The sequence below is a fragment of the Lissotriton vulgaris genome, chromosome 6 (assembly GCF_964263255.1).
Source record: "Lissotriton vulgaris chromosome 6, aLisVul1.2, whole genome shotgun sequence".
NCBI classification, from domain to species: domain Eukaryota; kingdom Metazoa; phylum Chordata; class Amphibia; order Caudata; family Salamandridae; genus Lissotriton; species Lissotriton vulgaris.
In genome coordinates this window covers 1,607,945,674-1,607,962,802 of record NC_141694.1, presented here as the reverse complement: position 1 = coordinate 1,607,962,802, position 17,129 = coordinate 1,607,945,674, and the positions used below count along the sequence as shown (strand labels likewise).

At 45.0% G+C, this 17,129-nt stretch overlaps 1 protein-coding gene across 1 annotated transcript in view; it reads left to right on the top strand.

Annotated features, from left to right (window-relative positions):
* TTC7A (tetratricopeptide repeat domain 7A) overlaps positions 1 to 17,129 on the top strand; it is a 1,603,679-nt gene that overhangs the window by 750,798 nt on the left and 835,752 nt on the right. The window lies entirely within an intron of this gene.

Sequence of the window (17,129 nt, the reverse complement as noted above, 5' to 3'; positions counted from 1 at the left end):
GGGCACTTGTCATCCTCCCTTTTACCCCATTGAAATAACTTAGCAGGAGTAAAATACAAGTTAAAAAGGGTCTTATATTGTTGCACTCTTAAATTCGTTGAGCGAAACAGTTTGCCCGCAAGTAGTAATGCTCTGTCTAAATCAATATCCGGGTCCCCTAGTTTCACCATCGATGAAGTCTCACATTTATCCATATCATCTTGTAGCATTTCAATTAGTGTTTTATAATTCTAGTTCCACCTCCTAATATATAATCAATCATATGTATTCTCCCCCTGGGTGGATATGCAGTGTAATACCGCAAAGCGTTTGACAGATTTGGAGAAACTTAAAGCTGTGATTGGAGGGTACTCCAAATTTGCATTGGATATCATCAAAGCTCAGCAAGTTATCTGTATCTGTTTCAAAAATATCCCCTACTCTTTTGACTTCCCATTGCTCCCAAACAATTCCCATCCTGTGGCTACGGAATTGTGGGAAGATGCTAGGGGTATGACAATTAATTTTTGGAATTTCCAGTGTTTTTTTAACACCTTTCCATACTCCAAATTCTATCCAATACCTTATATCGGGTTTTAGTATAGTAATGTCTCTCTGTCCTACGTAACAAGAGGCCATAAGCATCTCTACCAACAAGCAATTCAAAAATAAATGGGAGATTACCACTCCCAAAGGGGGAGTCAACAGGATTAATAGCTGGATCAAATAGTACCGCCATCTGACTCAACAAACAGGCCCAGTGATAAAATCTAATATTGGGGACTGCTAGCCCTCCCCTTTCTTGTGGAAGAGATAGAAAATTCATAGACCTTCTAACTTTACCGTATTGCCAAATAAAATTCGTAAATACTGACTCTATAGTTTTTATCCACAGCTCACCTACCATAAGAGGGATCGAGCGAAAAAGATATAGAATTTAAGGCAGCATAGTCATTTTAAGTACGTTGGCTCGACCTATTATAGATAAATGGATAGTGTCTATTCGCTTTAACTCCTGTGTGATAGACGCAACCAGCGGAGCAAAGTTTTCTTCAATAATTAAATTCATTACAGGGTTAATCCTAACCCCTAAATAAGTTGCAGAGTCAACAAATCTTGCATTCCTGTCTCTCCACATTGTAGGCGCAAACTACTTGAGTTTTACTTTCGTTCAGGAGGTAGCCTGAATAGCTACCGAATTCCATAGCTAACCGTGTGAGAGCTGTCATAGCCACAGCCGGATCTGTAGTAGTTATGGCCAGATCATCGGCATAAGCCATTAGTTTGGTCTCAAATCTCTTACATACTACTGGGTTGATAGCCTCACACCTTATTATGCTGCGTATCAGTGGATCGATATAGAGGGCGAAAAGAACCGGGGAGCAGGGGCAGCCCTGACGTGTCCCCCAGGAAATAAAAATTTCTTCCGAGCTGCCTCCTATCAGCTGAATCCTGGCCCTGGGATCGACATACATAGCCTTTACCGCTTTCATTATCTTAGGGCCAAAGCCCCTAGATTCCAATATCCCCCATGAATACCTCCACGTTACACGGTCAAAGGCCTTTTCGGCGTCCAGAAGGATCATTGCCATCCGCCCCCTGCAGCAGCATGCACGTCAAATAGCGTGATAGCCCGTCTTACATGATCAGTTGTTCTTCGACCTGAGATAAACCCATGATGCCATGGAGAGACCAGACCTGCAATGACCCCTCCTAGCCTTTTGGGCAATACCTTAGCATAGATCTTAGTATCAGAATTTATGAGGGATATTGGACGATATGCACTGGGGTCCTCCTTAGGCTTGCCTTTTTTATGGAAAAGAACTATGTTTGTTTCTTTCCAGGATTCTGGGATGCACTTACTACAGATTATGCCGTTAAATAGATCCACCAAGATGGGTACTACAACATCCTGTAGACATTTATAGAGTTCCAATGGGATGCCATCTGGACCTACGGCTTTCCCTGTTGCCAGACCCTGAAGCTCTTAAACTACTTCCTCCATTGACAGATCTTCCCCTAGCGCCAGTCTATCCTGTTCCGTCAACGTAGTACCTAAATCATCACACATTAGGCTGGACATGTCTGCTCTAGCCTCCTCTTCATATAGAGTCTGATAGAAATTCTTAAAAACATTCTGAATCTGATCAGGATCCGAATAATCCTGAGTCGCCTCATGAATACTTTTTATAACATTCCTGCTAGGTTCCTGCCTAATCCTAAGGGCCAAAGGTTTACCCGCCTGTTCCCTAGTCTCATACATCCTACTCCTATATGTTTGATACTCATCTGCTGCTTTTTGAGCTATCTGTTTATTTAATTCAGCTTTAATTACAAGGACTTTCTGCTGGCTCCCAGCGGCCTCATGCACCCCTGCTATATCCCTCACATGCAGTTCCTCTGCCTCTGCTAGTTGAATCAGGTGGTTCTCATTCTGAGCCCTAGCTTTCTTTCTCAGCCTGGTGGAATAGCTGATTACCTCCCCTCTCAATGCTGCTTTGAATGAGTCCCATACCATATTGCGGGATGTACTGTACCGGTTAATATAAAAAAAATGAGCCCAAATCTTTAATTGCTCCCTGAATTTAGTGTTTGCTAACAGTCTCCTCTCAAAAATCCACCTTAAAGGAGGCCTCGATATAACATCAATGTCGTAATGTAATATTAGCGGATTATGGTCGGAAATAACTTTCGGATACTTTTTAATTCCTACCCTACTTGCCTCCATAGCTGAGATAAAGAAATAGTCTAGCTTAGAATATTTTTTAAAGGGGCATAAGAAGTATGTATACCCCGGGTTATTCGGCTCTTTTGCCCCCCCCCCACATCCAACAGCCCTTGAGATTTATTCAATGAGTTAAACACTCGAAATACCCTAGGCTTGCGGCCCAAATACGGGGTATTCATACCCACTTCTGTAAAATCAGCTGCAATGTTGAAATCCCCACAAACTAAGAGGGGACTTGGCCAGTTTTATAGTTGTACTTCCAAATTATCAAATCTGGGTCATCCTGGTTAGATCCATATATCGTGCAGAGTGTAAAACCCAGCTCAAATTCAACTAGTGCCCATCGACCATACGGATCTGCCAGATGACGTCTAGCCCCCCCCAAACTAGGCTTAGCCAATATAGCCACTCCTCTGATATTAGATGTTTGCGAGGAGCAACCCAGCATATCATAACCTCTAATGTTAAGCAAATGTTTTTTAGCCTAGGGTAGGTGGGTCTCCTGTAGACAAACCACGCCAATTTGATTTGATCTAACAAAATTACCCATCCTTTGTCTTTTACCCCACTCATTCAAGCCCCCGATATTAATAGAGCAAACCGTAAGCTTTCCAATTATTTCTTTGTCATTTATCCCCTGTCATTAGTTTCCGCCAATTCAGATACCTCCAAAAAACTCCTTGAACTCATATGCACACATTATCGTACCGGGTAATTCAATTTTTTCCCCTTTTCCCCCCACATCCAAGTGAAAAACACCCGCCCCGGCTTTCCCACCCCACCATCCACCCCCCAAACACCCCAACGAGGCGCTTCGACCTAGGTCTGTGCAAGTGATGCGCGCTGTGCTAGAGGTTGGGCATCTTTTTCAAACTCCAAGTGCACCATATCCCCCCCCCCCAAAAAAAAACACTTAAACACTTTTTTCTTAAAAGGGCTTGATGAGTTGCCTCAGCCTCCAGCGCCTTTCCACTGTAGCGTGGCAGAAATTGGGTCGTACAAAAAATTAAACCCCTCTGCTGGTTCTGTTAGAGTCCGGCCTTGCTTTATCAGAAATTGCTTGGCGTAAGATAAAATTCCCCAAGAACACTAATATAGCTCGTTGTTTGTTGCTGTCTTTTGGTGGTGTTCGCAATTTAAACGGAATACGGTGGGCCCTCTGTATCTCTGTTGCCTAGTTCCATCCGGTTAGTTCTGGAAACGTTTCTTGAAAAGATCAATTATATACAGCCTGATGTCAGACCCCTCCACCCCCTCCCAAACCCCTAACACCCTAAGGTTGTTTCTTCTCTGTCTATTTTCAAACTCTTCAAGTTTTCATTGAATATCCTTTATTTGCGAACCCTGTGACTCTACTTGGGCTACAGCATTTGAGGCATCTAATTCTATCGCCACGATTCTTTCGTCAAAATTTGTCACTCTCTGTTGGACCTGGACCTTTAGGCAGGTTCACCCCAAGACTTTTTGCTTTTTCCTAGCCTGTTTCTGGAACCTGGTGTTGGTGATTTTAGGCCTCTGCTCACTTTTTCACTGTGGTACAGTGTAAAGTGCGTGAGCTCTCTGTGTAAGTGTGGTGAGTGACCTGCCCTCCCATAGGAATGAATGGGGAATATGTATGCCCATGGTAGTTCCTGATGTGTGGGGAGTGCAGGGGCGAGTTTGGTATGAGAGAACTCGTGAGACTGAATGCTGCGAAATGGTATATGCGGCATGATTGTGTCTAGTCTAGAAGTGCCACTTTTAGAAGTTGGCATATTTGTGTGATTTGTGTCTGACGTGTGATTGGCTGGTGAGCCTGGTCCAAGAGTGCCTGGGCCTGCTTGTGGATTGACTGTCTGGTTTGAGGGTGGCAGGGGCTGGGGAGCCCCAGGAGGTTGTCTGAGTCAGCCCGTGGATGAAAGGCTGCATCTGCTGCCAGGGAAGTGGGAGGAGATGGCACCTGGGAGTGACTAGGGCTGTGCCTGCCTGACCACAATGTTGGCTCCACCTCCCGCTGGGCGACTGTCACCTCTGTCCCTGACACTGAAGAGAGTTCCCTAAAACCAGTTCTAGTTGGTTCTCACACTGCCTGCACAAAGACTTCAAAGACTTTTCTCTGTAAAAGAAGGGGCTGTGTCCCCTTCCAATTTGTTCTTGTTTTCTAACTGGAATCTGAAAGGGGCATGCTGCTGCTTGGGCTCAGGGGAAGGCTTGCCTCCCTGAGCCCTGCCCAGCCCCTGGATACCTGATGGACTGCTGCAGGTCAAGAGGGACTTTGTTGCTGGACTTTTTGTGCCTTTAGCGCTGGGAGCGCTTTACTTTCCCTATTAAGCGCTGGGAGCGCTTTATTCATGCTCTAAGTGCCTGAGAGCGTTTTATTTCTACTATGACCTTGTTGGTCCTCTAGTGCCTGGTAGCGCTTTTATTCCCGTTTATTTAGTTAATTTACGGGTGCCACCCCGTTTTTATTTAATTATATGAAGCCGGTACCCACCCGGCATTGCACCGTGCTGGATTCACCGCCGCCGGGCCGGATAGCGATTACGAGGTGCTGTCCCGCCTCCCTGCCCCAGGGCCGCGCTGCGATTGGCCACAGCCGCGACCCGGAAGTCAGGCAGGCCGAGGGCGGGACTATGGGACAATAGGAAGTCCAGCCGGCTGAGAGGAGGAAGCGTGGACTGCCGCGGGGCTCCCGTGTGCTGAGGGAGCCCCGGGAAGAGAAGAGGCCGGGAGGAAGTTGTTCCCGCTTCCCCCTGCCTGGGGGAAGCCTTTTCTTGCTTTGCCGGTCTCTCGTGCGTAGAGGGAGACCGGAGACGCTGCGGCCACGAGGGAGACTGCACGGAAGGAGGTCAGGAGCCTACCCCGCCACCACAGACCGAGAGAAGGAAGAAGACCAGCGGGGAGAGCCCCGCAGCTGTGGTGAGCCGAGGCGAAGGGGGCGCGAGGCTGCCTCCCACCGTGAACAGCAGATGTCTTCAGCCTGCCCAGAGGAGAGCCGCCCCAGCATCTGTGAAGCCGGTGAGTGGGGCCCGAAGTGTTGAATCAGGGAGGAGGGCGTTGGGGCACATTGCCGGTGCCCGCCCCCCCCCCAGGCGGCTCATTCTTCTTTTTGGGAGGGGCGCTGAGAGGCCCCAGCGAGGCCTCAGTGTTTAGAGCCCCCGAGGCTCCGGGGGCATATTTGGTTTGAGAGCCCTGAGGGGCTCAGGGCGCCACATCCATTTTTGAGAGCCCATGTGGCTCAGTGGGGCACATTATTGATTTGGGAGCCAAGGTGCTCCAAGGCCCACATTGGTCTTCAGAGTCCCCCCGAGGGACTTGGGGCATAGTTGTTTTAGAGCCTGTGTGGCTCCAACGTGGACACGAGTGTCTTCAGAGCCTGTGTGGCTCCAGCAGTGGGCGCAGTTTGCGCCTAAGGGTCAGTGAGGACCCTGTCGCAGTTTGAAGTTCACAGCTGCCCAGCAATTAGTGGGCAGCTGCACCGTTTAGGTCTTGTGATGTTTCCAGGTGCCCAGCAAGTAGTGGGCACCTGCTACGTTTAGGCTTGTGCTTGGACTGGCGCCGCATGGCAGCGCGCCCTGACATTTGGACACAGGGCGTCTTAGCCCCAACAAGGCCAGTTGGCCTAGGGACTGCCACAGGTGGTGGAATATGTAAGTTTTGCGCAATTGTATGGTTATTGCACCTCTGAATGTGTTTTCTTGCATCATGTGTTATTCCTGCACCTCTGAATGTTTTTAGGCATCATGTGATTTTTGCGCTATTGTATTGTTCTGGCACCTCTGAATGTTTTAGGCATCATGTGTCTTCCTTTTCCCTGCGCTGCACCTCTGAATGTTTTAGGCATCATGTGTCTTCTTGCGCTGCGCCTCTGAATGTATTTTATTGCATCATGTGCTTTGTTCTGAACACCGCTGAATGTGTAGGTTTATGCATCATGTGTTTTTCCTTCCTTACACCTCTGAATGTTCTTATGCATCATGTGTCTTTCTTTGCCTGCGCTGCACCTCTGAATGTTTTAGGCGTCATGTGTCTCCTAGCGCTGCACCTCTGAATGTGTTTGTGATGCATCATGTGCCTTGTCTTACACCTTTATTACTCCTCTGAATGTGTTTCATGCATCATGGGTAATGTGTTCTTGTTTATACCCCTATGTGCTGTGTGATACCTAGGTGGTTGTTCTTTTAGTACAGGTGGTCCTAGTGAGGTCCTGGTTCCTGTTACCAGTGGTTACTGGTTGTGTGCCATAGTTGATAATTTGTGCTACTACGATTTTTATTCTTTATTATTCTTTATTCTAAAAGTGCTATTTCTGATTCTGACAGTGGCCCATGTGGCCCTGTCCTGCACATAATCCCTTGTGAATATTGCCCGTGCCAGTTGGCACCATGTATTTTGTGTGATTCTATCTGATGTGTTTTTATTTATTTATTTTATAATAACCTTGTGTGGAGTTCCTTTTGTGGTGTGCCTAGTATGTTGTTGCTGTTGTGTGCTGGCGCAAATGCTTTACACATTGCCTCCGAGTTTAGCCTTACTGCTCGTGCCAAGCTAACAGGGGTTGAGCAGGGGTTATCTTGGCGTGTGACTCCCTTGCCCTGACTAGAATGGTGGTTTCTGCCTAGCTTTGGCATCAGCATTAGCCAACCAGAAATAGCCTGTTCTAACACTCTCTCCCCCATATTAGCACAGACTTTAAAAAGTTTCCAGATGACCCGCTGCATCTTCCTCATCCCCGCCTGGGTCTTCCTACTGTCTTGCCGCGTCTCTTCGCTGTGCCCGAGTATTGCTTGGTGAATTGTATCTAATGTAGGGGGAGCCCCTTCCGGTAGTGCTAATGGAGATTTACCAGGGAGTGAGCCAGATAAAGGTAGAGCTGATGAATAGTCCCATCTCAAATCCTTCCTCTCCCTGTTCTGAGTACCACTCTGTATAGCCGTTTTCCTCGATTTTTTTGTCGTTGACGGGAGGTTTTCGTCACTGTCCTTAGGATCGGATTCTAGGCTGCTGCCCCACTCAGATGTACTCAGACCATCGTCTGACCATTCTGCCCATTCTGATACCGAAAAGAAGCAGTCGCTGGGTTCTATATCAACATCAGCCCTACTTTGGTCACATGCAGCAGGTAAAACCGTCCCATTATTTCCTTCATTAACAACCTTGGCGGCACAGCTAGGCTGTTTTGTTTTGATTTTGATTAGCTTTTTCATGATATGTTTCTACTTCGCCCACTTTATGCCTGTCATTCAGTATCTTACTGCTGTTGTTATCGTTATTGCTGCCGCTTTTGCTCCCAGGCAGTTCCAGCCTAACCACGTGCTCTGGGGGGGGGGGGGGGGACCTTATCTCCTCCGAAGTAATTTTCAGCATTTCTATCCCCCGGCTACTCAGCCCCGCATGTAGCCGTATCTTTCTGCTGCTGAACTGGATTGTTTAAACTTTTTGGGTTACCCGGTTTCATAGGTATGCTTATCTTCGTGAATCCCCACATTCTTTAGTGTTGAAAAAAGGTATTCATCAGTGAATCTTCCCTCAAGCACATTGTTTCATCACAACTGCCCTCCTCGCCAAAGTATGGTTCAGAAGATCCCCATGCATAGTGTCCTATAGATACAGTACACTAACAGGAATGGCTGTAGATTGATCATGTGGCTTTACAAACCCATCCTTGAACATACTAGGGTGTCTCTTTGACCCTTGAGAAATAAATTTGAGGAGTGCTCAGGGCAGGAATATCTTGATAACAAATGAAAGAGAGCTTCGAAATACCCCGGGAAAGTGTCCAGGAAGGCTTGTTTTTCTTATTTATTAATTTAAAGTATTCAGTTCAGCATATTACTCAGATCCTACATTGCACCCACATTGTACATCACATCTTCCAAGCAGTGACAGCAGCCTGTCCTAGGAGCCAATATTCACCAGCTGATTTACAACATCTGTTATGGTCTTGTGATAAATTGTACCTGTTCTGGGACAATATTAGGGACTGCATCACCACAGTAACCAGTAGTCCACGACTTGAAAACCTAGAAACATAGACATATACTCTAGACCCAAAAACACCAAGGTCACTTCCAAATTTATTGATCTGACCCTGGTGCTCGGCAAGTGGGCAATCAATATGAGATGAAAATCCCAGATTCCTCCTCTGGCAAAGACATGGCACAGAGACCTAGAATTTTAGGCCAAGGCTGAAACCCAAGGGCTCCACATGAAGAAAAACAGGGATTGTGTAAAAGCCTTATTGCAACATTTTGGCATGAACTCTTGCAGACTCTCAAAGATTACAGAAAGGATGATGAGTGGACAGCATGAAATGAACCCCAATCCCCAGGGCTTCTTGTCAATAGGCCCTTCCATTTCATAAAGTGGGAGAGGCACTGTTCCATAAGTTTGTCAGTGCTGTTTTTGTTGTTAGCCCATTCCTAGTGTTTACTATTATTCGCTGGATGGCTAAATTACCAGGACAGTTCAGTGAGTGATTAAAACTTTATTTGGTTTTTACAACCTTAAAGGTATACAATTAACAGCATATCATTTGATTAAAAGGTATAAGCAAATCAATATCATAAAACATGTAATACATCTTCTATATGCCTAACACATTTTCTTTAAAATAAAAGGCAAATATCATCTTAAGATTTGTTAAAACTGAGTGATTCATTCTTGGGCAACTAGTCCTTCCGGTATGTCACCTACAATACTGTTATTCTTTAATATCTCAATCTCCTATTATCTTAAGGGATCTAACTTTCATCATTTACACTTTACATTTGAGGAAAACTTTAACTTTATTAATGAATTTCCCTATGGCACAGGCTATATCTAAATTCATCATTCCCACTAAGAGATTAACAGCTTGCATCCTATTTTTAATCTCGTATTTTTGAAAAATCGGGCCTAAAATCTCCCTTTGGATATCTAAAATCTTCATACAGTCTAATAAAATATGTAAAATATCACAGGTAGAACCTAAAGTGTAAGTGTGTTTACCATTACTGTCTATCGTTGAATTTTTAACCCCTTTATTCTCATAGCAGGGGTTTATCGCAATTCGCAATCTTAGCACTTCACACCTTAAACGGCAACCAGGTAATCTGTCTACATAAGGGTAATGTAAATCATTTTTCCAAGCCAAGGTCATATGGAACACTGAAGTTTTTCGCGAGAGACATTTCAGTTCCCAAAGACCTAAGTTCTTTCTCATCTATCGTTAGATGAAGTGACTGAGGGCACAGCCTAAGTTTAAACACTCCATATGCTTCGCTTATTGAGGCTCTTGTCTCTTTTGACCAGGTCAGCTCACTGATGGCAATTTCACTTTTACACCATTGTAAGATTTTTTGGACCTCACCTGACCCTAAACGCTGCCAGAAACGTAATAGAGCCATGCAGCCTGTTATGGCCCAAGAGGTGATTCCCAATTCTAGTGTTGCTGCTTGTACCATAGACGATCTTGGCTGCGAGAACAGGCTTTTTAGGATATTTCTCTCCTCTTTAGCCCAACCGTTTTTGCCACTTAAATAAAGTACCTCTGCGCCATGCAGGAATTGTGGAGGGACCATTGCTAGATAGGCCTTTATAACCGGCCTATCACACATTTCTCCATATATACTGTTAGATCTTTTTATGGTTTAAATCTTTTATTGAGTTTTCAGGAGAAACAAGATACAGAGACCGCGAGTGGTCAGTCACGCAGTGCAAGTTACGTTCCAGTGCAACACAAGTATTTAATTCAGGTGCAAGACTTAGCCAAACATTCACAGGGGTCTCCTGTAACACCCCGCAACGGAACAACCCCACCCTCCCACTCCCTCTCCCCTTCGTCCACTATCCAAGAAAGTATGTGCCGTACAACTAGAAGGAAAATCAGATGTGTTAGCCCTCAGTGTGCAGGTTTCGGTCTACGCTTGGGCGCTGTCTGGTCCGGTATTGGCGTGTCTGCCAGCCTGAGGAGGCGCAAGTATCTAGGGCAGCTCAGTTAGCGAAATTCCGTGGTGAGTAGTGTTAAGAAGGGGCGCCATAGGTCTGAGAATTCCTCGCCCCTCCCCTCCTGCACCAGTGCCAGTTTCTCCATACCGAGCGCCATCCATAACCTATGCAGCCAACCTGTGAGCGGGGGGACATGCGTTTTCCTCCAGTGCGCTAGAATATTCTGCGTCGCTGCCCCTAGAGCTATGGGAATGAGACGGCCCCTCCTGGACTTCAGGGGATACATCAGGGGGTTGGGTAACCCTAGCAGGATGTAAGCGGGGAAGCGGGGAAGTTGTGTGTCAAGGTGGCTATCTACGTCATCTATTACCGCGTTCCAGTACCCTTGGAGGCGGTCACAGCTCCATAGCAGGTGCTCTAATGTGCCCAGCTCCCCGCACCCCCCCCAACACCGGTCGCTAATAAGTGGGTCAAATTGGAGACGTTCCGGTGTATGGTACCAATAGGTCGCTCACACACAATCAATTGATTAGGGCCAGAAGGGAATATTTAAAGACCGTGCTCTGACATGATCCCTACATATATCAAACTACACAAGAAATGTCAGAGGCTCTAAAGAAAAAACTGATGTGTACGCGATGTATGCACTACCAAAACCAACTACCGTCCTCACCCCTAGTGTCTTAATCTAAGGTCATCTTTAGCAAACCCAAATAGTGATCAGATAAGGATGCCCATCAGTCACCATACCGAACCGCCCTTCATCATTTGGGATTCCATCATAACCACCATTAGGAGAGCCACTCACTTTCACGGAAGAGGGCCCAGATGGTAATGGACGCCTTCATCCGGTCAGGCGAGTCTCGTGATGGTCATATAACTCAATTGTGAGAATATTCAAACATATGAGTGACTGATGCTGCAGTGCAAAAAAGGTGAATGTGTGAAACAAGGAAAACAGTGTGATAAAATTGGATGAGGGGGTACTGAAAATTTTATTCTGGTGCTACCCGCTCTTCCAATGTTAAAAAGTAGTCAAAGACAGTACCAAAAGATATTTTTTGACTGTCCAGATATACTTGAAGGTCAACATGTTTCAGCATTTAATGACAGAATGTGTCTATGCTTTCTTCAGGACCCAACAAACTAATAGCTACTGCAACTTGATGTTGTTGAACATAAAATAGTGAAAAAGTGATAATTAATGAATGAAGAAACAAATACAGAGATCACCTGAATCCACTATGTGTCCACATTGTTTCTCGTCTCTTAGACCATGTGTAATCACTAAGAAACAATAAAAACAAGAATGAGGATCAATATAGGTGTTAGTGTGTCACCATAGCGTTCACATCACACAACTACAAGGTTCATACTCATCAACCATAGTATCGTGTACCATGTACCATCAGGCTTAATGTCACAATACATGCTGATAATTCATCATTGGATCAAAATTATAAATTCCAAGATAAAAAAAACACCTTGCCAAACTTGTAAGAGGTACAAACCTCACCCCACGTGGCGACGGCTCAGGATAAGCCTGTGTAGTTGTGTGATGTGAACGCTATGGTGACAGACTAACACCTATATTGATCCTCATTCTTTTTTTACTGTTTCTTAGTGATTACACATGGTCTAAGAGACGAGAAACAATGTGGACACCTAGTGGATTCAGGTGATCTCTGCATTTGTTTCTTCATTCATTAATTATCACTTTTTCACTATTTTATGTTCAACAACATCACGTTGCAGTAGCTATTAGTTTGTTGGGTCCTGAAGAAAGCAAAGACACATTCTGTCGTTAATTGCTGAAACATGTTGACCTTCTAGTATATCTGGACAGTCAAAAAATATCTTTTGGTACTGTCTTTGACTATTTTTTAACATTGGAAGAGCGGGTAACACCAGAATAAAAATTTTAGTACCCCCTCATCCAATTTCATCACACTGTTTTCCTTGTTTCACACATTCACCTTTTTTGCACTGCAGCATCAGTCACTCATGTGTTTGAATATTCACAATTGAGTTATAGGACCATCATGAGACTCGCCTGACCGGATGAAGGCGTCCGTTACCATCTGGGCCCTCTTCCGTGAAAGTGAGTGGCTCTCCTAATGGTGGTTATGATGGAATCCCAAATGATGAAAGGCGGTTCCGTATGGTGACTGATGGGCATCCTTATCTGATCACTATTTGGGTTTGCTAAAGATGAACTTAGATTAAGACACTAGGGGTGAGGACGTTAGTTGGTTTTGGTAGTGCATACATCGCATACACATCAGTTTTTTCTTTAGACCCTTTGACATTTCTTGTGTAGTTTGACCAATAGGTCGCTACCTTGGTCAGGGTTTCGGTTAGCCCAGCATGGTATGCGGAGTGGCGCGCTCTATAATAGATGCCACTCCGTTCTTTGCGTGTGAGGGACCGCCCTAGCTCTCGCTCCCATCTAGTTCTGCCGGCGGTATATGTGTAAATGTTCATAAGGAGTAGGTGTTGGTACAAGTCCGAAATGAGCTTCTTCTCAGAGGTGCGGGTGACCAACCACTTTTCGTAAGGGGTGAGAAGCCGCTGCGCGCCGGGTCTGACTTCAGGGTGGAGCACACAATGACGAATTTGCAAATATGGCAACCGGTCGTTCTCTGTGAGGCCGTATTCCTCCTTCACTTATTGGAAGGAGAGCAGACCACTTAAATTAAACAGGTGACCCAGGGATCTGCAAGGGGAGCGTCGCCAGGCAGCGAATGCGCTTGGCTGGAGACCTGGTGTAAAGTCGGGATTGGCGAATATTGGCGTCATGGGGGAGGAGAATGAGGTCAGGTCATGTTTAGTGGCAACTTGATCCCACACCTCCATGACCGTGCCCGTGATCAGGGATGCGTAGAGGTTCGGCGGCCGGTGACGGCGCGGCAGAAAGGGCACTCCTTGCAGCGGCATACCTGCCACAGCCTGGTCTTGGAAGAGCCATGTTTGCTCGATTCCAGCTGATGCCACTCCACCAGACTCCTAAGCTGTGCTCCGGAAAAGTAGAGTTGAATATCCGGTACGCCGACTCCGCCATGATCCGGCGGCAGGACAGTGATATCATGTTTGAAGTGCGACCGACGGCCCTGCCAGATAAAGCGCGCTAGGTCATACTGTATTTGTTGAATCCAGTTCTTCGGCGGTCGGAGGGGGAGAGTCTGGAATAAATATAATATTTGTGCCTGTTACATCTTTTTAAACCCTTCACAGAAGCCAATGCCCTCATTTTTAAGCAGCCAGGTCGGTATACCATTTCAGGTTACTCGCAAACTACGGATGTATGTCGTTACAACGCATACTTTTACCACGCATACCATTACAACGCGGCTTTTACAACGCATACCATTACAACGCATAGTGCTTTGGGGTGCTGGATAGTGAATAGTTTAATTTACTATTCCAACTCCAGTCCCCGTGGACACTTGGGAAAGTGTTGGATAGTAAATTAAACGTATTCCCTATCCTAGAGCGCCCCCCAGCGCAATGCGTTGTAATGGTTTGCGTTGTAATGACTGCGTTGTAATGGTAGTGCGTGGTAAAAGATTCGTTGTAAGGGTTGTGTACCGCAAACTACATCCCCAGGTATCTATATTTTGTTACTTTCTCGAGAAATTGTATGCCTAGATACCAGGAAAACTTTATTTTGCTCCTTCCAAAGCATGGGATTTTGGTCTTCTCCATGTTCACAACTAATTTTTTATTTAGACAGTATTCTTTAAACATGTTTAGTTTTCTTTGTAGACCTATCTCGGTCTGCTCCATAATTACCAGATCATCTGCATATAATAAACAGGAGATCTGGTTTCCTCCTAGTTTTGGGCTAGCCCCTCTAACCTCTCTTACTTTTAAGGGCAGGTCGGCTAAGAACAGGGAAAAGATCAAGGGGCGAGTACGCACCCCTGCCTCAGCCCATTACCAATCAGGATCCTCCCAGACAATCCTCCATCCTCATCCAAGATTATCTGGGCCCAGTTTTCTGTATGCAGGGCTTGGATCAAGGCCAATAAATCGCCATGAATTTTGTACCCTACCAAGGTGGACCATAACTGCTCCCTGCTCACAAGATCGAATACTGCCCGGAAGTCCACAAAACAACAGAATAGATTGCCCCTCTGTTCGATCGACTTCCGCACGATTGACCAGAGAGTAAAACAGTGATCAATCGTTGGGTGTCTGTAAGAATGCAGGATACAGATTAAAAATTGAAAAGCTTTATTAAGCAGCACAGCATCATACATAGAGCTTCAGAGTCCAGATGCAACTGACTCAAAGATGCAGAATGCATCATCAGGAAAGTTCTGAGAACTAGAACATGGAGGAAATATGTCTCATGCCATTAAAGGGGAAGGAATGAAAGGGAATAAATACAATGCAGGATGTAACACATCTCCCCCACAAAATGGAAAAACAGAAAAAGAAATAAAATACATAGATCCGTAAAGAACAAAAGGCAACACATTATACATAGTCCCGTAAAGACATGGGTCTCCTCCGAATCCGGAAATCTTCCTTGATTCTAGAAGCAATAGTATCATGAGAAGAACCGGGGAACTGATCTGGTACAGAATTGGAACAACTCTGAGGAAGAGAATAAGTATTGGCACCATGCTGGATAGGACACTTCGCAACCTTGCTTACATTCCAGACCTTTCCATCTTGCGTGATAACAGAGTTATTAAAAACATTCTTAACCTGAATGGGTCTACCAAACTTGCTCATGCCCTTGCTAACAAAAGAAGGTTTCAGAATCTTAACCCAATCTCCCACAGCCAAACCATGCTCTCTTGCCTTTCACCTCTTGTTATACCACACAGCAGATTTATTCTGTTTACAAGAAACCCTGTCCGCAATAACCTTAACATCCACAACATCCTCACAAAAACCCTTACCCTTCTCCTTGAACCACCAAGGACAAATAACAGAAGCTGGATCTATTCCCTTAAGTAGTTTGAATGGACTAACTTCTGTAGTAGTGTGAGGAGTTATGCGGTAATTCCAAAGTTTCTCTCTGAGTACATTCAACCAATTACTCTTTTCCTTAATGGCATCAACAACAAAGTTTTTTAACACACGGTTGAAACGCTCAACCTGACCGTTCTCATGCGGTTCGTAGAGAGAAGTTCTAACATGTTTGATATTACAGGAATGTAAAAATGACTGCATCTCTGACGAGACCAATTGAACTCCGTTGTCTGACACCAAAACAGAAGGACAACCTTCTCTAGAGAATACTTCCTGAAAGAACAAAATAATGACCTCAGAAGTGACTTTGGACACAAATTTTACTTCTGGCCATTTTGAATGGTAATCGATAATTACAAGAGCAAAACGAGAAGACTCAGGTAAAATATGAAACGGACCAGAAATGTCAAAGGCAATTTTATTCCATGGAATTTCAGGCCACACTACCGACTTAAGGGGTGGAACAAAAACTTTCAACATCTTGTCCTTATCACAACACTCACTGCATTCTCTAACCACACGATCTACAAACCTGTCCAAACCTGTCCACCAAAAGTTCAACCTAATAAGACGCTTCATGGCAGAAATTCCAGGATGGGTTTTATGCGCCAACTTGAGTATTAAATCCTGAACTCCAACCGGTGGAACACACTTGTTACCTTTAAAGACTAAATTTCCTTCACAGAACAATTTATCAGCAACATTAAAAAACGGCACAATATCCTCTCTGATATTGGCTTTGCTGGGCCAACCTTCTAAAAGGTATTTCCTTAAAGTAATTAACTTGTCATCTTCTTCCTGACACTTGATCCAAAATTGTTCGGTAATATCTTGATACTGCGTATCAACAAAATCCTGCAAACTAGAAACAAAATCAACATCTTTAAGCCCACTAACGCTGTCAACCAAACTAAGACAAGGAAGGCGTGATAGACAATCAGCTGTAACATTTTTTTTCTCCAGATATGTATTCCACCGTAAAGCTATATTCCTGCAGTCTAGATGTCAAACGTGCAATCCTCGCTGTAGAATTCCAACCTCCTCCCACTGATAGAATATGGACAAGGGGCTTGTGATCAGTTCTCAAAAAGAACTTACTCCCCCAAATGTAGATCCTATAATGTTCAATGGCCCATACACATGACAGTAGCTCTCGCTCAATAACTGCATAACTGCGCTCTGTCTCACTCAGCGTCCTAGAGGAAAAAGCAACATTCCACTCTGACACACCATCTGTTTGAGACAGCACACACCCCAATCCGTATAAACTTGCATCCGTAGTAATGATACACTTTTTGCCCATCCTAAAGGGTCTTAAAGTTGGTGAATTAACAATGTCCTTTTTGATCTCAGTGAAAACTTTTTCTTGCTCTGTGTCCCAAACAAACTCATTCTTTTGCCTCAAAAGTTTCCTCAAGGGCTCCATTTTAGTAGCAAAATTAGCCACAAATTTGCTGTAATACTCGCACATGCCCGAAAAGGACAGAAGCTGTTCCTTGGTACTAGGAGCTGGGGCATTAAGAATGGC